Raw genomic sequence first — 22,232 nt, forward strand, 5'->3', positions numbered from 1 at the left:
CGCCGGAGGAAACCCGCCGGGGGGGTGGGGGCTTTTTTAAAAGCCACCCCCCCCCGGCGGTGGAAGAGAACCAGACGGCGGCCCCCACCCACCCGAAGACGTCAAAGAAGAAGCCCCCCCTGGTAAAAGAGCTAATAAAGAAGACAGGGGGCGGCCTCCGGAGCAGAAAAATAAAATATTTTAATACACTGTGTGGTTTATTTGTGTTTTTACCACTTTTCTTGCAGGTGAATGGGTAGGGGTACGATGTACCCCATACTCATTCACTTAGGGTGGGGGGCCGGTATCTGGGGGCCCCCTTATTAAAGGGGGCTCCCAGATTCCGATAAGCCTCCCGCCCGCATACCCCGACAACCAACGGCCAGGGTTGTCGGGAAGGGGCCCTGTCCTCATCAACATGGGGACAGGGTGCTCTGAGGTGGGGGGGGCCGCAGTGCGCCCCCCTGCCCCAGAGCACCCAACCCCCCCATGTTGAGGGCATGCAGCCTGGTACGGCTCAGGAGGGGGGGGGGCGCTCGCTCATCCCCACTCCCTTCCTGGCTGGCCGGGTAGCGTGCTTTGGATACGGGTCTGGTATGGATTGTAGGGGGACCCCCTACGCCGTTTTTTCCGGCGTAGGGGGGCTCTCCTTACAACCCATAACAGACCTAAGGGCCCGGTATGCTCCTGAGGGGGGACCCATGCCGGATTTTTATTTAAAATCCGGCGGGGACTTCCCCTTCAGGATTCATAACAAACGCCGCACACGTGTAGAATTGGCGGGAATCCAAGTCGGATCTCCCGTCGCTTCTATGACGCGCTTGCTGGAATGTGCTGTCACTATTCCAGTGAGTGTGAGATGTCGGCGAGATCTCGGCACCCTGTCGCCGAGTATCAGCGCGACGCTGTCGTGCTAAAAGCACAATATCACAAACACCTACTGTACTTTCATGGTCTTTATAAACTTGCTGAATTTCGAATGGAAAAGAATGGTGAAAAAAAACTGCCACTCACTTGGTTTTGGAGGAGGATGTGGTGTAAAAGGATTGATTATATGCTTTGTGAAAGAAGGTAGGATGAGCATCCTTCATAAAGTGCGTTTCCTGCAATATAACAATCTTGGCTTTTAACTTATTATACTGCAAGAACACCTTCTTTCTTTTGTTTGGGGAATTGAATCCCTGCACATTATGAGAGATTAATGTAATAGCCATAAACCATAGAGAGTGTCATAAGAATTCAACAGGAAGTGAGGCAACTAGTGGTGTTGAAATTAATCGTAGCATCGATGCATCGCGATTCGACTACCCACGATGCGATTTCGATGCTACGACTTGCAATAATCGATGTTATGATGACGTCACCTGCGCGCCGCACTTTGAGTCTGAAAGCCGAAGGAAGCCGTGGGAGTTAGCTGCGGGCGTTAGTCAGGCCTCTTTTCCCGCCCCGCTAATGCAACTGGGAGCTGTGGGCTTTAGCGCGCCTCTTTTCCCGCCCCCTGCTGATGCAGCTGAAGACGCCGCGCCTCCTTTCCCGCCCCCCGCTGACGGCATTCCTAGCTGCCCGTCGCCATGTGGGAGAAACATGGAGCAAGTGTCCTCTGTCCTGACTCCCCAGAGCCTTCCTCCTCACCTCACCTCACGCTGTGCACACTGCACAGGCTGCTGTGGGAGACCCGAGACGGCCGAGTACTGCAGGCAGCAGAGATTTGATCGTCATCATCATCATCAGGTACTTGGGGGATGCACAGTAGCAGCAACTAATGGGTACACTGGCAGCAATTTATGGACACACTGGCAGCAATTGGTGGCACACTGGCAGAAATTGGTGGCACACTGGCAGCAATTAGTGGCAATTGGTGGCACACTGGTGGCAATTTATGGGCACAGTGGCGGCAATTGATGGCACAGTGACGGCAATTGATGGCACACTGGCGGCAGTTGGTGGCACACTGGCAGCAATTGGTGGCACACTGGCAGCAATTGGTGGCACACTGGCAGCAATTGGTGGCACACTGGCAGCAATTGGTGGCAATTGGTGGCACACTGGTGGCAATTTATGTGCACAGTGGCGGCAATTGAAGGCACAGTGACGGCAGTTGATGGCACACTGGCGGCAATTTATGGGCACACTGACAGCAATTGGTGGCACACTGACAGCAATTGGTGGCACACTGATGGGCAATCATTTGGGCACACTGGCAGCAATTGGTGGTAATTGATGGCACACTGGCAGCAGTTGATGGCATACTGGCGGCATACTGGCAGCAATTAATGGCACACTGGCAGCAATTGATGGCATTGGCACACTGGTTTATGTATGTCTTACTGTCTTAGTGATTGATTAACATCATTGATTTGAAATTGAAACCCTTTTTTTTTTGTATGATTTTTGCTTTTGCTCATCACTGCCACACACATGCAGCCATGCATTGAACGTGTGTGGCAGTAATGAGCAAAAGCAAAAATCATACAAAAAAAAGGTATCGAAGTTGTGATGTGAATCAATCACTAAGACAATAAGACATACCGTATTTTCCGGCGTATAAGACGACTTTCTGGATGCAAAAACATGCATCCAAAGTCGGGGGTCGTCTTATACGCCGGGTACGGTCTCAGGACTCACTTTTTTTCCCCAGCGCCGACAGTCTCCCATGCTGCGATCGCGATCGTGAAGGATTTCAAAGCCGCGCCTTCACTGCAGAGTGTTCTGTGATAGGAGGAAGAAAAATCTTCCCAGCAGCGCCTCTGTTCTTTGTTCCTCCTATCACAGATGCCTTCTCATCCTCGGACGAGATGAGAAGACGTCCGTGATAGGAGGGAAAACATAACAGAGGCGCTGCTGGGAAGATTTTTCTTCCTCCTATCACAGAACACTCTGCAGTGAAGGCGCGGCTTTGAAATCATTCGCGATCGCAGCATGGGAGACTGTCAGCGCTGGGGAAAAAAGTGAGTGTTATTGCAATGGGGGGGCAACAAGTTCAGGCACAGTGGGGGCAAGTGATGGCAATGTGGGGGCATGTAATGACACAATGGCAATGTGGGGGCATGTAATGGCACAATGGCAATGTGAGGGGCAAGTGATGGCAATGTGGGGGCATGTAATGGCACAGTGGCAATGTGGGGGCATGTAATGGCAATGTGGGGGCATGTAATGGCACCGTGGCACAGTCTGGGCATGTAATGTAATGGTACAGTGAGTAATGTAATGGCACAGTGAGTAATGTAATGGCACAGTCTGGGCATGTAATGTAATGGTACAGTGAGGAATGTAATGGCACAGTCTGGGCATGTAATGTAATGGCACAGTGAGGAATGTAATGGCACAGTGAGTAATGTAATGGCACAGTGAGTAATGTAATGGCACAGTCTGGGCATGTAATGTAATGGTACAGTGAGGAATGTAATGGCACAGTCTGGGCATGTAATGTAATGGCACAGTGAGGAATGTAATGGCACAGTGAGGAATGTAATGGCACAGTGAGATTTGAAAAAGCCTGTTCCTGTCAGCGGTTCTGGCTCCCCCTCAGCTTCCAGAAAGACAGTAAGAAGGGGCTAGTCTTATACAGTGAGTATATCCCAAAATCAATTTTTTTCCTGGAAAATTAGGGGGTCGTCTTATAAGCCGGGTCGTCTTATACGCCGGAAAATACGGTACATAAACCATAATTTATGACATGGCATACATTGTCGTTTGGCAGGACTTTATGGGGACAATGTCTGCAGTCTCTGATCCTCTCTGGTATCATGTCCGCAGTCTCTGATCCTCTCTTTTTTTTTTAATCCACTTTATTTTTATTCTTTTTTTTTTTTCATATTTCATACATAGATATGCCTATTCGGCATCCATTACATTTAATTTGACATACATTTTACCACATTATTTCACATTTTTATATTCCTATAATATTCCAATGTACGTCTCTATCTTTTTATATCCTCCCCCTGTCCTCTGCACTCTACATAGAAAATCTGTCCGTCACCAATTTTGGTGGTGCCACACTCACATCTCTCAGCCAGGAATACCAAATCTCCTCAAATTTACCCTCTGCTTTTCTTCGTTTATAAGCCAGATGTTCTCTTCCCAACAGGGAGTTGACATATGCAATCCATTGCTTCCCCGTGGGGACCCCCAAAGCCATCCAATAACGTGCAACGAGTTTTCTTGCCAAATACAACAGTCTTGTTACCATATAGTACTTTCCTTTTATAAACTCTCCTGGCTCGATGGCCCCTAACAGGTATACTAAAGTGTCCAATGGAACTGGTACCTGTGCCACTCTAGTGATACACTGTGATACTTCCTCCCAGTACCTGTGGAGCTTTGGGCATCTCCAAATCAGGTGTATGAAATCTCCCTGCTGAACTTTACACTTTGGGCACATAGGGGTATCCTTTCTTCCCCACCTATGTAGTTGAGGCGCTGTTCTATAAGCCCTGTTCAGGATAAAGAGTTGCGACAGTTTGTGCGATGCAGAGACAGATACCGCCGGGACAGATTCAAGCGTCCTCTCCCACTGATCTCTGTCTATCTCCCCAATGTCTTCCACCCACTTCCTACGACTTCTCAGGGAGGCATGGCTCTGAATTGTTGCTAACAGTCCCTCGTATATTTTTGTTATCAGTCCTCTCCGAGCTTCTGCTTGCAAAACCACCGTCATCAATGATGACGGTGAGGTCACCACCAGTGATCGTGTTTGTTGTTGTTTCTGTAGAGCATGCCGGAGCTGGAGATACTGATAGAAGCCCTGTGGGGCTAATTGGTATTCTCTACATAGCTGCTCGTAGGTTTTCAGTACCCCACCCTCGTATAGCTGTGAAAAAAAAACAAATTCCCTTCTTTTTCCAGGAGGTAAAACCTGCTAAATCCTGTAGCTCTGCATATCTAGGATTATTCCATATTGGAGTGAATGGTAACACCCCCTCTGTCCTCACAGTCGTCCGTAGCTTTCTAAGGAGGGTTCCTGTGGATGCTGCATGTGGCAAACTGGGCAAGCCCATCTCAAGATGGGAGGCTGCCTTCAATGTGGGGGCAGTACCAATTACCATATTAATATTCGGGTCCTCTCTTTCTTCCCGTTCCCATCCCGCCAGCTGTTGTATCTGAGAGGCTAAAAAGTACGTTTTGGGGTGAGGTACCGCCAATCCCCCCTATCTTTTCCATATTGTAGGGTGGTTAAACTAATCCTGGCTACCTTTTTCTTCCATATCAACTCCCGCATCTGGGTATCAATTTTTTTAAACCATTTGTTCGATATCCATATCGGTGAATTATGGAAGATATATAAGAGTTGTGGAGCCCATACCATTTTAATTAAGTTGGCTCTTCCTACCACTGATAGGGGGAGTTTGCACCAGCTGTCACATTTCTCTCTTTGCTTTGCTAGTAGTGGACCCAGGTTCAGCTGAAGATATTCCGCCGTATCTGGGGAAACCACCACACCCAGATAGCAAAAACTATTTGATATAGTAATCTGCTCTGCTCCCACAGGTAGCTGCTCCCTCATTGGGTCCATAGGCATTAATATTGATTTGGACCAGTTTATATTAAACCCAGAGAAGCTTCCAAATTCTCCTATTATCCCCATTGCTGTTCGCAGCGAAGCTGCTGTGTCACCTAGATACAAAAGTATATCATCTGCATATAAGGACATTTTTTCCTCCCTCTGGCCCCTGCGAAACCCAACCACCTCCGATGTATTTCTAAACATTATCGCCAACGGCTCAACTGCCAGGGCGAACAGCAATGGGGATAGAGGGCATCCCTGTCGGGTGCCTGTATGTAGCTCAAATGGGAGGGAAAGATTGTTATTCACATGGAGTCTAGCTCTAGGTTTGGAGTAAAGCACCTTTACCCATTTTATAAACCTATCTCCCAGTCCAAACCTAGTTAATATTTCCATGAGGTAGGGCCACTCCACACTGTCGAACGCTTTATTAGCATCCAGTGACAGAATAGCCCTACCCCCTGGGTTATCCACCGGCACCTGAATATTCATATATAATCTTCTTATGTTATCGGCCGTTGAACGATTAGGTATAAACCCGGACTGATCTTGATGCACCAGCCTGTCTATAACTTGCGATAACCTTTTGGCCAGAATTTTAGCTAGAAGTTTAACGTCCATATTTAATAAAGAAATTGGACGATATGAATCTTGAGACAATTTATCTTTGCCAGGTTTAGGAAGTAATATAATTATAGCCTCCTGCATACTGTCAGGTAGAGTTCCCTTTTCCACTGCTTCAGACAATGCATCCAGCAAGGGCTGCAATATGACCTCTCCATATTGAGAGTATACCTCCACTGGTAGTCCATCCGGACCTGGGGATTTATGTTGCGCAGCCCCTTCCAGCGCTTCCTTCAGTTCTACCAGTGTGATAGGGAGATTTAACATCTCCCTGTCCTCCTCAGCCAGTTGGGGGATGGGGCAGCCAAGTAAAAACGAAGCCATCTCCGAGTCTGCGTTCTTAGTTCTAGTGGAATATAACTCCCTATAAAACTCATAAAAGTCGTCTAGAATTTCAGAACTAAGAGTATGTATCTCCCCGGACTCCACTCTTATAGCCAAAATGTTCGAGGACACCCTTTGCTCCCTGGCTACCAGTGCTAGGATATGTCCCGTATTTTCCCCTTCCTCAAAGTGGCTCTGTTGGTGGAAGCATCTCCTCTTCTCCGCTGCCGACAGTAGTACCGAGTTGTACAAAGATTGTGCCTCAACCCAGGAATCCTGATTACTTTGAGAGGGATCTACTACCAGCGCTTGTTCTCTGGTTTTCATTTCATCCCGAACTTTATCCTCCCATTCCCCCGAACGGGTCTTAATGCCCGATATTTCCCTGATCAGGCACCCCCTCAAAAATGCTTTTAATGTATCCCATACCACTCCTGCATTTGCTGTACCCCTATTATGTTGCCAATACTCCTGCAACAGGCCTACCGTCCTGTCTGGGGATGGGAGTAAGGTCAGCCAAAATGGGTTTACTTTCCACAATGGGCGGTCCGTTACAATCATATCATCCAGTCTAACCCAAAATGGAGAGTGATCCGACAATAATCTTGGCTCATATGCCGAGTCCCTTACCCTTTGCATTAATGTTTCGTTTCCCAAGCCCAGATCTATTCGAGAGAGTCCGCCATGCGAGGCCGAGTGACACGAGTAACATCTCTCCTCACCATGTCTCCCCCTCCACACATCGCGGAGTCCCACTTCTGAAAGCAAAAGAGCGAATGTAGTTTTTCCAACCTTCTGTCCTGTCGCCTTGGGTATCAAAGACATTCTATCAAGTCCCTGATCCAAGATATTATTAAAATCCCCCAATGCTAGCACAGGAGTGTCTGGGTATAGGGCCATGAATTGTGCCAGCTATCTCAATTTTACTGCAGAAAACGGGGGGGGGGGGGTGTATATTGCAGCAACAATACATTTTAACTTATTAAGTTTGCATAACAGGAAAACGTATCTACCTTCTTTGTCCACTTGTTGTTGAATACATTCAAAGGCAACATTTGCAGACACCATTACACTAACCCCCCTAGAATAGGAAGAGTATGTGGAATGGTACTGCCTCGGGTATTTACGTGAACTCAGCCAGTGGATAGAATCACATTGCAGGTGCGTTTCCTGTAAACATATTATCTGAGGCTGCAGCCTATCAAATTATCTAAACATTGCATTCCTTTTATCTCTGTTCCCTAAACCCCTGATATTCCATGTCATAAGTAGTACTCCCTTCTTTGTTACCTTATTTATTAAGACTTACAGAACCAAATTGTACTTAAAATTATTAAGACAACAAAGGAAGAAAAACTTACAGGATTCCCCTCCATTATAATGTGTAAAACAATAAGTCTGACTGTGGTCGTGTTTCTCTATTAATACTCCTATACCGTCTAGTGCTTTCATAACTCATGTCTCGCCACCTTACTGTTTGTGCTTGTATTTGTAGATTAGTGTTTAGTGCTTTCTCTTTTTCCCGCCTTCCTACCCCAACCCCCCCCCCCCTTGGCCCATCTAGGCCTACCCCCTGGCTTGTACCTATGGCCGCACTACCACTCCTACTTCTCCACTCTTCTCTCACATGCCTCTCTACATCACCCTCACTCATACCCATTCGCTCTTTCCTTCTACCATACATCTAACTCCTTTTATACCTTTCCTCCCGCTCCCCCCCCCCCATTTTACTTAACATTAGTGTTTCCGTGCATCTTCCATGTTTTGTTCAATTAATTTAAAGTGTATACTCAGAATTTTTACCTTTAGTTATATCCTACTTCTCCTATACTCCCACACCACTTTGTATTAGCAGCAATTTTCTTAGACCCTCCATACTCTCACCCTACTGCTTTATTATACAAATCTATACTTTCTATAAATTTTGTGCATTTTTCGTTGTAGCTAAAACATTCAAAGAAAACCATTCTATTATGCTACTACTAAATTGTGCAGTTGTGTGCATTCCATACAACAGCAATAAAAAAAAAAAAAAAGGAAAAAAAAAAAAATTTCCTCAGAAAGTTCTCAGAGCCAGTCCTGTTTTACTCCTGGCTTATGTCCCAAAGAAACATATTTATATATATATGTAGATTTTCTATACGTTTTGTGCTTTTTTCCTTTTAACAAAGACAACAAATAATAAACAAAAACAAAAAAAAGAAGGAAGAAAAATCCAACTCTTGTGCTACATCTAAGGCCCCGTACACACGACCGAACATGTTTGCTGAAACTGGTCCGCGGACCAGTTTCAGCAGACATGTTCGGTCGTCTGTACAGCCGAGCGGACAGGATTCCAGCGTACATTTGCCCGCCAGACCGTTTTCGAGCGGGCAAATGTTTCTAAACTTGCTTAGAAACATGCCCGCTGGAATCCTGTCCGTCGGACATGTTCGGTCGTCTGTACAGACTTACCGTACATGTCCGAGCGGCCGCCATCCCTCGCATGCGTCGAATGACTTTGACGCATGCGTGGAAGCATTGAACTGCCAGGGCCGCGCACGTCGCCGCGTATCGTGTACGCGTGGATTTCTGTATGATGGTGTGTACAGCCATCATACAGAAATCTCCGGGTGGGCATGTACGCTGAAAACGGTCCGGCGGATTGTTTTCATCGTACATGTTTGCCCGTCTGTACGAGGCCTTAGTTATGCAAATTTGTGCATTTTGTGCAAAAAAAAAGAAAAAAAAAAAAAAAGAAGAGGATGGTTGGTTTTAAAGGTCCTTCTTGTTTTCTTCAAGCCATTTTCCACGCTTTTTGGAGTATCAAAAAATTTGGTGCCATCTTTCGCCATTACTCGCAGGCGTTCGGGGTAAAGTACCGCATAGTCTAATTTATGTTGTTGAAGCTGTCGTTTGACCGGTATAAATTCTCTTCTTCGTCTCTGCAGGTCTGGGGAAAAATCCTGATAAAATTATATTCTAGTCCCATTAAAAAAAATATCTCCCTTTTCTCTGGCCTTCCGAATTAAAGTCACTTTATCAGTATAATTAAACATTTTAAAAAGTAGTGGTCTGGGATATTTATTTGCCGGTTGGAGCTTAAAGGGGGTACGATGGGCTCTCTCAATACCAAAAAATGGAGAAAAGGCTATTGCCCCAAAGACCTCCCTGAGCCATCCCTCCAAAAATGCTATTGCGTTAGCTCCCTCACTCTGTTCGGGCATTCCTATTATTCTAACGTTGTTTCTGCGATTTCAATTTTCTAAATCGTCGATTTTTGCAGCGTGTGTATCCATCTGTTTCTTCATATCAATAACTATTTGTTTAAGGGGATATAGGTCATCCTCCACAGTACTGAGTCTCTCCTCTAACACAGTCATTTTTTCAACTGTTTTACTCACCCTATCCCCCATTGAAAGGAGCTCACCCTTAATGCTTTTAAGCTCTGCGTCCAGGCCAGTTACTGAGTCTCTACAGGCATTAATAGCATGCAGCAAATCCCTCAACGTAGGCTCCTCCTCCCTTTCTATGGGCACTCCCTCCATGTTGGTTTGAGTTGTCTTCGCAGGGGGTAAAACAGCAACAACAGCAATATCAGCAGTTACAGTATTGATTCTTCCACCCCCTGCCCCTTTAGTACTCACAGTTTTCGCGTTGAGCTTCACAGCAGCAGTTGAACTGGCCAATCCCTGTCCACCACCCTGACTTTTCCGGGCCGCTGCCGGTCTTGCTTGAGGTAATTGCTGAGGAAAAGTCCCCTTTGTTGGTGTTAGGGAGGTTCGGGCGAAGCGCTCCAGCTTTGCCGCTGTTACCGTCGCTGCCGCTGCTGCCTGATTTTTTGCAAACCGGGTGTTCTTAACCCCCTCCTGTGGTGGTTGTACTGCCTGGATCTTTGTAGAGCGGGAGCCTTGAGTTCCTCCTTGAACTGGAAAATGTTGAACTGGTTGCTCCTCCCCTTCCCCACGCTTTTTGGACATATTACTGTCCTCACTTTATTCTTTAATAATGTCCACTCCGCAGATGACGTTTTTTTTTTTTTGCTGACAAATCGCCAAAGCCTCAAATGAAAACAAAGCAGGGGATAACACGTTGTTAGCCTGTAGATTATTAATTTTAGACTGCAGGTCATAAGGGTGCAAAAAAAAAAAAAAAGAGAGAAGCGTCCCAACCATAGCATACGGCGGGGATAAGCAATTAGCGGACCTCCAGCTGTTGCCAAACTACAAGTCCCATCATGCCTCTGCCTCTGGGTGTCATGCTTGATGCTGTCAGAGTCTCGCTATGCCTCATGGGACTTGTAGTTTGGCAACATCTGGAGGTCCGCTAATTGCTTATCCCTGGCATACGGAGTAACCAATGTCACAGATAGGCTAGTCTGCTTTTAGTCATATAGGGCTTTACTAAGGACTTTACTGGGGACTTGCCACAACTCCTCCTGTTCCTCTTGTTAAAGAAAAGAAAAGAAGAACTCAGCTAGTACTTCCAGAGCTGCAAAACAATGCATAGTGCTGTCCTGATGCGGTTTAGTACATTTATGCCTTGTTGCATTTCATATTATATACCGCCATTTATGCGTCCACCTTTGGCTCAAGGAGCAGTGTCCCCGCCTTTATGGGGTTCTATGGCGTTCTCTCCACAGGCCCACACTTCAATACCAGGTCTCTGTCTCTGTTATGGAGACACTCAAAAGCGGCACACAGAGCGAGGAGACCCGCGTATGTACGAGATCTCGCGAGATTTCACGGGACCCCCCGCGGGATCTCGAGCAGCTCCGTAGACACGGGTATCCCTGTGCACCCCCCCGCTCCTCTGCACCGCGATATCCACTCCCAGGCTCTCCAACCCCCGGGGCCACCCCGATCGAGCAGCCAGCCGTCCTGTGACCGGGAGCCGAGCAAGATAAAAAAAAAAAGGTAAATGCCTTTGGGGATGCCTGCGGAGCCTGTAAAGCATGTAAAGCCTCCAGCTGCGCCCGCCGACGCTCCGTATCCATAACCCGGTACCTGTGAGCTTCTGGGTTCTTGTACTTTGCCGCTCCACTGCTTACTCCCGGTTTAGGCTGTTCACAGCGTTCACAGATTAGTTTCCGCCTTGAGCTCGGGCAGCCCAGATAGCATATCTTAATGCTTCAGCAGTGCCTTTTGGTGCTGCAGAGGGGAAAAGATCCTATGAAGATCCGAGTTTAAGCACATTAACTCGGCATGGTTTTCCAAGCTGATAGGGGGAGATGGAGGCTCTCACACCATCACTCCAAGTATCATTGTCCGCAGTCTCTGATCCTCTCTAGTATCATTGTCCGCAGTCTCTGATCCTCTCTAGTATCATTGTCCGCAGTCTCTGTCCATCTCTTGTAGTATTTTAGGGTCAGTCTGGAGCTCCTCTTTAAGTTGTCTGCAGTTTGCTACATGCAGAGAGTTTTTTTTTAAGAACAGATGAAAACCGCGCGCAGTAATCTTGATGCATCGCGGAATCGAATCGTGGACTTGATAATCGTAATCGCATCGAATCGTGAGACCGGTCAAGATGTGCAGCCCTAGAGGTAACTGAGGAACTGTAAGTTTAGGGGGGAGCCAGGGGTCTTGATCTGTTTAATGACCTATTAATCCAGACTGTAAGGAAACCTGAGACAAGTATAACTTCAACAATTAAAAAAACCTTTGCAAAGAATGTACCATATTTACCATCTCTATCAGAGATTACATCTAATGTACCATTAAATATGTTTAACCAAACATAGAAATGTAGGAAAAAAAAGGGGTTGAAAGAAAAACATTTCTTCAACTGACAGTGAAGCAACAATAGACCAGTTGGTCTGAAACTCAGTGATGTCGACATACAACTGCGAATAACCAACACTGTAACCAATGTTAAATTAAGAAAAATGAAAACCCATAGTAATTTGCAGTTCAGACGAGAAAGGGCAACCCTCATATTAAAGAGAGCAGTCCTGACTGAGTGGGGAAAAATCATAGCTACACGGGGCGGGGAGCCACAAAAAATTTACATTAGAAAAAATACCTGTGACGATCATTGCTGAAACAACCAAAAAGATTACCGCCAAAAAAAAAAACATATATAAACTAACTTAGACACAGACTCTAAGTCCAAAAATTGTGCAGTGGAACCCATAACTGATAAGAGAGACCACATTAGATGAGGTAGGTGTAATTATCTATTACGTTAAACCAGAAAAACTATCTGGTAAAAGCCCACAGAGGCCAGATAAAAAAAAAATATATATATATACATACATATACATACATACATACATACATACATACATACATACATACATACACACACACACACACACACATACATACATATACATACACACATACATATACATACACAATTAAGCCTGAGGCGAGTTAGGCAATATTTGCCCATGAAAGGAGCTACAGGAGAATTAAAAACATTACTATATCTGTTGATGACCATCAGTGTGTAGGAGTCAGCTAGTCATCTTGCATAGCAAAAAATGGTCAGCATATGGAAATCCTGAAAAGGGTAAGACATACCAGCATATGGCAGTAGATGGCAGTGTTAAAACATAACTGACAACCTCTTAACAAATATGTATGATAACACTATATCATCTACACCATCATCTACACCAGGGATATGCAATTGGCGGACCTCCAGCTGTTGCAGAACTACAAGTCCCATGAGGCATAGCAAGACTCTGACAGCCACAAGCATGACATCCAGAGGCAGAGGCATGATGGGAATTGTAGTTTTGCAACATCTGGAGGTCCGCTAATTGCATATCCCTGATCTACACCATTACATGTACTATGATATTGTAATAACTTGAAGTAGCATGAGGGCAAAATTGCAAAATAAACTAAATGAAACCTCATAATAAGAAACCCAGAATACCTACTTAAATATGTACTTAACCTAGGGTTAAAGTGAGCAGCAAAAAGCTATATCAATATGAAAAAAGAGAAAAAAAACAGAGTCAAAACCTGAGACCAATTGTTAGGTAAACCTGAGGAAAAAAGGATTAAATGGGTGAACCAAGGAAAAGGGTAGTTATTCAGGTCTGAATCTGTGACGGTCTCCTCGGATTACTGGTGTGTTCCAGATAGGTGCTGGGCGAGGCGTGGATGGAGATTGCTAGGATCCATCAGTCCCAACTTGAGTAAAATATCCTGTCCTTCTGGGATGGTGGTGGCAATGTAAGTGGTTCCGTTGTAAGGGACAATCAGCTTAAAAGGGAACCCCCATCTGCAGGGCCAGATTAAGAACACCATGGGCCTGGTGCTGAGAATTTTGGTGGGGCCTTTTATAAATAATAAATAAATGCGTGGGAATGACATGAACGCAGCCCGGCCAAGGCAAGTGACCAAAGACACAGAACCCAGAAGGAAGACCGGGTGAAGATGGAAGTGCCCGGGCCCCGCCTGATTCATCACAGCGCAGCACTGGAGGGCTCAGTCTGAACATTTAAGTGTACCCTAATGTGCTAATATGCTGTCCATACTTGTACATTGTGGCATAACCTACCCCAGGGCCTCTAAAAAGTAGTAATGTCAGGAAAGTTTACTACCACTTTAATATCCCAGGAGCCTCTCATGGGGCCCCTACTGACCCAGTGGCCCTTGGGCAGTGCCTAAGTGCACAGTTGCCAACATTTAAAAAATATTTTCAGGGACACATTTTTATATAAGTGCTATATTTAGAGTAGCTGAGATCCCCGATGTTCCTCTATACATCATAGTAGTAATCACAAAATTAAATGAGTACTAATAATGGGGAAGAACAAATATGAGAACTGAGATTTTCTTTAGTTGAACTAACAAAAGTGTGCCCATTCTTGAGCTGGTAACATTGAGGATATTCAGTATAATTTTAAAGAACTGTTTTTGTGGGTAAGCGACATAGGGGAGGAGTATGGACGGTATATAAGTGGGAAGTATGTGCAGGTGAGGGAGAGGAATGTGGAGGGTCTAACAGTGGGCAATATGTACAGGAGAGGAGTGTAAAGGGTACAAAAAAGGCACTATGTACAGGAGAGGAGTGTGAAGGGTACGACAATGGGCAGTATGTGCAGGAAGAGTGTGGGTGTATGACAGAGGGTAGTACGTACCAGAGAGAAGTGTGGAGGGTATGATGGGGCAGTATGTACAGGAGAGGAGTGTGGATGGTATGATAGTGGGCACTATGTATAGGAGAGGAGTGTGGAGGGTATGACAGTGAACGCTATGTATAGGAGAGAAGTGTGGAGGGTATGACAGTGGGCACTATGTATAGGAGAGGAGTGTGGAGGGTATGACAGTGAGCAGTATGTACAGGAGAGGAGTGTGGAGGGTGCGACAGTGGGCACTATGTACAGGAGAGAAGTGTATGACAGCAGGCACTATGTACAGGAGGGGAGTGTAAAGGGTATGACAGTGGGCGCTCTGTATAGGAGAGGAGTGTGGAGGGTATGACAGTGGGCGCTCTGTATAGGAGAGGAGTGTGTAGGGTATGACAGTGGGCACTATGTACAGGAGAGGAGTGTGGAGAGTATGTCAGTGAGCACTATGTACAGGAGTGGAAGGATATTTAGGGACTGCGTAGTGGTTACATGGATTGAAATTACACCAATTATGCAGAGACCAGCCATAGTCGATCTATGTATGGGCTAGCTGGTTTTACACAAGTCAATCTATTAATCGACTTGAGTACAACCAGCCTGTTAAGTTTTTTCCAAAACAATCAGTGCTGCCAGCTATAGTTAGCAACACTGATCATTGTACTCACTGGCAACACAATAACAGGTCAGCAGGTGAGAGGGTGTGTGGGGACAGGCTGGGGAGAGATAGTAGTCAGTGGCTGGGTAGGCACTGGTAGTATCAGAGCCAGATACACACAGGCTACATACTCCACGATCGTTAGAGCGAGAACAATGGGGCAAATCCACAAAAAACCTGCCTAACTTAACTTTCAGCAGTTAAGTTACACTGGCGGAAAATTTCTACCTAAGTGCCCGATCCACAAAGCACTTACCTAGAAATTTTCGGCTGTGTAACTTACTTAAGTGCCTCCGTCGCAAGGCGGTCTTCTCATCCAGGGGGCGATGACAATTTAAATGAGGCGCGCTCCCGCGCCGGACGTTCTGCGCATGCGTGTGACGTCATTTTTCCCGACGGGCAGCGCGCGAAATTACGTTACGTCGGGCTTTGTGGATTGCGACGGGACAATAAAGTTGCGTCGGGAAAAAAAAAAGTTATGCGGCGAAAAATACAATTTGAAATTTAAAAAAAATAGTGTAAAAGCATCCCTAATTTTACGCATGCAAAACGTAACTTACGCAGAAAACACAAAGCTAAAAAGCTTTGTGGATCTGCCTAAGTACTCATTTGCATACGCAAAGCGGCATTTCGACTCGAAATGCCCCCAGCGGCGGATGCGGTACTGCATCCTAAGATCTGACAGTGTAAGTGTCTTACAGATGTCAGATATTATGCCTATCTTTGGAAAAATCCTTCTGTGGATCAGTTCCAAAGATAGGCACAGGGATACGCAGGCTGAACAGCAGTTCCGCCTGCGTATCTCTTTTGAGGATTTGGCCCAATAATTCTAGTACTAGACCTCCTCTGTAACTCTAAACATGTAACCTAAAAAATTTTTAAAGCATTGCTTAGGATACCAAATAAATTGTGCTAACTTAACTAACTAATGAATGATTTCATGAATGAAACAGTTTTTTTCCAAAAAAAACATGTTTGAAAAATTGCTGTGCAAATACCGTGCTAGAGCTGCACAATTAATCGTTAAAAAATCGTGATTTTGATTCAACCCCCCTGACGATCTCCAATGCAGAGTTTGCTGATTCTTTCATATAACAAGTGGAGAGACTTTCAGCTGTCAAAAGAAAATATCTGGGCAGTCTGCCAAGTTTTCAACAGGAAACATTGTAACTAACACTTCCTTCTTAGATCAAAGGGATACACTTCTGTGTGTAATGAAAAAATCTGGGCAGTCTGCCAAGTTTGTAAACAACATGAAACATTGGCCCGGATTCAGGTAGATTTGCCCCTTATTTGCGGAGGTGCAGGGCAGCGTTTTTGCCCTGCGCCCCCGCAAATTTACCCCCGAAGTCGATCTTTTTTTTTTTTTTTCTGATTTTTTTTTTGTGGGGCAAATGGGCCTATCTTGAGAAAGGGGCCTGGAGCTGCAGCTCCATCAGCCCCCTTGTTAATCCGGCCCTGCCCATCTGTATCTGATCCTGGCAGTGTAAAGCACAGATGTGATCTCCTTCATTCTTCTGCATCTGTCCAGCGTTGCTTGGGATATGTCAGGATAGATTTGCAGCTGGACTCCCTCCAAAGTGATATTTCTCATGCCTCTAGCAGCGCGCATTATCTCCTCCTTCACCAGAAAGTCTTTCATACATAGCACTATGGGTGGTTTTTCAGGAGAGGGTTTAGCTCGCAATGCATGGTGAATATGATCGCAGACAAAAGCCTGGGGACTAGGATCTGGACAGGAGCTGGAAAATCTTAAAGAGGGGGTTCACCCTATAAAAAAAATGTTTCTAGCATTAAATTAAGCATAGTAGCGCAAGCTACAGTATGCCTTTATTTTTTATTTTTTGCCCCGTACTCACCGTTTAATCCTATAGTGAAGATTCAGACTCCCCGCGGGGAATGGGCGTTCCTATCCAGAGGGAAGATGATTGACGGCCGGCACTGGCGCGTCACGCTTCTCCGGAAATAGCCGAAATAGGACTTGGCTCTTCACGGCGCCTGCGCCTAGTCTGTGCGCAGGCGCCGTATAGCGTCATGAAGAGCCGAGACCTACTCCGGCTATCTTCGTGGAGCGTGACGTGCCATAGACGGCCGTCAATCATCTTCCCTCTGGATAGGAACGCCCATTCTCCGCAGGGAGTCTGAATCTTCACTATAGGATTAAACAGTGAGTACGGGGCAAAAAAATAAATAAAGGCATACTGTAGCTCGCGCTACTATGCTTAATTTAATGCTAGAATGTTGTTATTGAGGGTGAACCACCGCTTTAATGGAGTAAGGTACCAGGTCTGTGATGGTTTCTGGGACCCCTCTAATTCTCAGGTTAGACCTTCTGTTTCTGTCGTCCAGGTCCTGGACATGTGCCTGCAGCTGTGTAAAAGCAGATGAGAGGGATTCATGTTCCCTGGAGAGGTCATTAAAAGCAATGGAGAGTTCATCATGCTTGTTTTCTAACAGGTCTGTGCGAGACCCCAGTGAGGCTATGTGCTTGTGGACTTCTGGATCTCTGTCTGGAATTTGTCAAGGAGCTTAGTGCAAATAGCTTCTAGGCTAATGTCCAGGTCTGCCTTAGTAAGTGGGGTGTACTCACTGTTTGTTGCAGAGTTCATTTCCAGAGGTGCCTGTGGAAGTTCTTGTGCAGAGGAGGAGGGGGGGGGGAAAGCATGGTTCCAGCACCATGCTTAGCCATCTTGCCACGCTGCTGTGATCTGAGGAGATAATGAGTGAGGGTTTTCTGGCTGCTCCAGCGTCTCCTCTTCCCTGAATTCGGCATGCACAGGTTCTAGTGTGCAGGGGTGTCAATAAAAAGAGCTTTTGGCAGTATGAATCGCCCTGATGTGTGGCTGAAAAACCCTGTGAAGACTGGAGCTCTCTCTAAGTGTGACTGCTCCGCCCCATGTCTCCTGCTTCCCCCCTTGATAAGTGAATTTAAATAACTAGCTGCCAGTACCAAAAAATTGTGATACAAAAAATGTGAAAAGGATCTAATATAAATTGATCCTAAAAAAAACAATATTAAATTGTGAAATGAGAAACACTTCTCACACTGATACATGAAATAATGTGACAACATTAAGTAAATGTAGAAAAGTTCCACTGTGTAGAATATAACGTCCAAAAACTATGAAAAATAAATGAAGAATAAGTGAAAAAAATAAGTGAAAAATAAGTCCTTGCAGGATAGGTGACTCCTTGAAAGATAAATCCGAATGAACACCAATAGAGGATAGAGAGAAAATTCATCCACCAGGAAGACACCCAAATGTGGTAATGTAGTCTCCTTACCCTGTCAGTGCGATCACCATTACAGTGATCTTAGCGCACCTGAGGATTTTAGGTCTCCCTCTGGACCCTCTGTAAGATGTGCGAGGTGGTGCCTATGGTCTCGGATGATCGGGAAATAAAAAGGAAGAGGACCATAGCGTAATACCATAAAGATGAGATTAATAGGCAAAGATACTATGCACTTACAGATTCGATGGCATCAAATTGCGATTTAGAAGCACATCTAATGGAGATGCGGCGGCTTCTCCTGTCTCTCCTGTGGTATAAGCTCTGAGCTCCTTCGTAAAAAGCGTTATGACGTCAAGTCTGCAGTGTGAGAAGTGTTTCTCATTTCACAATTCAATATTGTTTATTTAGGATCAATTTATTTTAGATCCTTTTCACTTGTATTTTGAACGCTGTACTATATTTTACACATGTTTTGCGATGAGTGTTCCAGCATAAGAAATCATAAAAACCGAGGCGTCTCCATCTGCTTCCTCTCACTTCCTGTATGTCTGTAACACCGCCGTCTCGATGGACGGAATGCGGTGACGTCATGAAACCCTTTTTTATATTGTTCATATGTTTTCTAATTCTAACGTGAAGGGGTCTAGTGGTTATGCACATGTACTGGAGGAGGCATGGACATTCGATAACGTATATGATAGAGGTCGACCGATATAGATTTTTCTCTGGCCGATGCCGATATTTAGAAATATCCCTGACAGGGTAAGGAGACTACATTACCACATTTGGGTTTCTTCCTGGTGGATGAATTTTCTCTCTATCCTTTATTGGTGTTCATTCAGATTTACCTTTTAAGGAGTCACCTATCCTGCAAGGACTTATTTTTCACTTATTTTTTCACTTATTCTTCATTTATTTTTCATAATTCTTGGACGTTATATTCTACACAGTGGAACTTTTCTACATTTACTTAATTTTGTCACATTATTTCATGCATCAGTGTGAGAAGTGTTTCTCATTTTACAATTTAATATTGTTTACTAGAAAAACTGCATCCCTGTCTTAAAATATCAAGAAAAGTTTTGTCCGCATATAGGACAGGGAGGCAGTGTTTTATGATAGAGACAATCTGGTTGTATTGTTGTGAATAAGTGGTCACAAAGTGAACACCTTCCTTCCCACTGGACCGTGCCGCACGCTATCTAGTTTCTTGTTTATAGGACATATGTGTTTTCCTTGAAATTACGTTAAAGTGCCTCTTATCACATTCTTGTCCTATATTGTTTTCAGTACATTCTGTGAGAAGTCCCATGAACAATCTCGATGCAATTTGTTTAGTCTGGTTTAGGCTGATCTCTTTGCTATTGTTTTCTACTATATAAACTGTGGAAAAGTACTGTGTGAGCTAAGCTAATGCTCGAAGGTTATTGTATTTGTCTATATAAACCACGCAATAATACAGCATTATCAGATTACTTTGAGAGACTACACTGTGTCTGTGTCCAGATATTTCAGAGAGTTTTCCAGGCCTGCTGAGACGGAGGAACAATCTGGTCAGATCTCATAGTCTATTGAACCGATAACAGGTTCACCCCAACAACTGGCGTAGTACGGCAGGATGGTCAAGACATCTGTCTGGTAAGTGTTGAATTAATTTTAGCCTTGCCGTGACCTGTGTTCTCGACCATCCTTATTTTAAAGATCTGTGTAGGGGATATACTTTTTAAGTGTTCTAGGAACACATACAGGGCCAGATTCACAGACGAAGTACACCGGCATATCTACTGATACGCCGGTGTACTTTAAAATTTTCCGCGTCCTATCGTTGTTTTGAATGCTCAAAACAAGATACGACGGCTTCTGGGTTAGATCCGACAGGTGTACGTCTTCGTACGCCTTCGGATCTAAGATGCAATACTTCGGCGTCCGCTGGGTGGCGTTTTCCGTGTCGGGTATGCAAATTAGCGATTTACGACGATCCACGAATGTACGCGCGGCCGTCGCATTTTCTAATGTTGTCTGTAGTCGGCTTTTTCCGGCGTATAGTTAAAGCTGGTATTTTTTGGCGTATACATAGACTTGCCATGTTAAGTATGGCCGTCGTTCCCGCGTCTAAATTTGATTTTTTTTTTTTGCGTAAGTCTGTGAATAGGGATGGACGTAACTCAGTCTAATTTAAAAAAATGACGTCCTAGCGACATCATTTAGCGCAATGCACGGCGGGAAATTTCGGGACGCAGTTCATTCGGTGCGGGGACACGCTTCATTTAAATGAAACACGCCCCCAACCCGCCCAATTTCAAATCCGCCGCCAGAAATACACTAAGCCGCTGTAACTTACGGCGCAAAATCGCTGAGGATTCGAAAATGCACCAGGTAAGGTATGGCGGCGTAGTGTATCTCTGATACGCTGCGCCGTTCTACATGTATGTGGATCTGGCCCACAGACTCTGGGTGGGTCTGAAGTCCTGAGTGACTGTTAAGGGTCCTGAGAGACCAAAAGGAAATTTAAAGGGGTATACACAATAGACTGACAGGTTGAATCCGATATCTCAGATCACTCTTTGCTTATCTTTCTGTCACATAAAAGTATAAGGATAATTTTGTATAGAGTTTTAAGAATATTACTAATGCCTGGTAAGTGCCCAGAGTGTGTTGTTGGACTATTGTTTTGTTATCATGGTAATCAGACATATTGGGTAGCAAGCGTACCAGGGTGTTATCACTAAGGGATTGGCAAAGGTCCTTTGTTCCGGGGAGGCAAACCAAGGGTTCAAATACTGAGGTTTAATTTACACACACAAGTAACTTTCCAAGATGGACTAACTGTTAAGGGACTTAGAAGTCAAATTCATCGAAGAAATGACTTCTTTGTCGTTTGTCCCAAATCACTGTCACAAATAGATCCCTCCGACATCTCCAACAGATCCTTTCAAGTAGGATCCCTACAACTTTGTTGGTCATAGACTGTGTCACATATATATATGGGGCCAGATCCACGTACCGCTGCGCTATTTTACGTCCAGCGTAGCGTATCTCAGATACACTACGCCGCCGTAACTTACAGCGTATTTCCCGTATCCACAAAGAATTTGCACCCTAAGTTACGGCGGCGTAGTGTAAATGTGTCGGCGTAAGGGCGCGCAATCCAAATGGCTAAGTTGTGGGCGTGTTTTATGGTAATACGTCTTGACCCGACGTAAATGACGTTTTTTCTGAACGGCACATGCGCCGTCCATGGGGGTATCCCAGTGCGCATGCTCCAAATTAACCCACAACAAGCCAATGCTTTCGACGTGAACGTCATTCTACGCAAAGCCCTATTCGCGAACGTTTTACGCAAACGACATACACAACGGAAAATTCGACGCTGGCCCGACGTTCATACTTAACATTGGCTAAGTCTCGTATAGTAGGGGTAACGTTACGCCGAAAAAAGCCTTGACGGAAACGACGAAAAACAAATGCGCCAGCCGGACGTACGTTTGTGGATTGGCGTATCTAGCTAATTTGCATACTCGACACAGAAATCTACGGAAGCGCCACCTAGCGGCCAGCGTAAATATGCATCTTAGATCCGACAGTGTGCCAAGACCTACGCCAGTCGGATCTAGCCCAGCTTCAGGCGTATCTTGTTTTGTGGATACAAAACAAAGATACGCCAGAGCAACCTAGAAGTTACGCGGCGTATCAATAGATACACCAGCGTAACTGCTTTGTGGATCTGGCCCATGGTGTTTTAAAAACGTATAAAAAGATTCTGGGAGGGTCTAGGTTCTGAGAAACCTCATTATATATATATATATATATATATATATATATATATATATATATATATATAT

General features: G+C 45.1%; 1 protein-coding gene across 4 annotated transcripts in view; it reads right to left on the reverse strand.

Moving 5' to 3' along the window:
• LOC120916558 (suppressor of cytokine signaling 3-like) overlaps positions 1-22,232 on the reverse strand; it is a 427,102-nt gene that overhangs the window by 75,774 nt on the left and 329,096 nt on the right. The window contains exon 1 of one of the 4 annotated variants that reach the window (XM_040327605.1): positions 10,060-10,255. The exons of the other annotated variants lie outside the window; for them this stretch is intronic. The gene's annotated coding sequence lies outside the window, so the exon portion shown is untranslated. Of the gene's footprint in view, positions 1-10,059; positions 10,256-22,232 lie in introns of those variants that run through there. 4 annotated transcript variants of the gene reach the window in all.

Source organism: Rana temporaria, chromosome 10, assembly GCF_905171775.1.
Source record: "Rana temporaria chromosome 10, aRanTem1.1, whole genome shotgun sequence".
In the NCBI taxonomy this organism is placed as follows: Eukaryota; Metazoa; Chordata; class Amphibia; order Anura; family Ranidae; genus Rana; species Rana temporaria.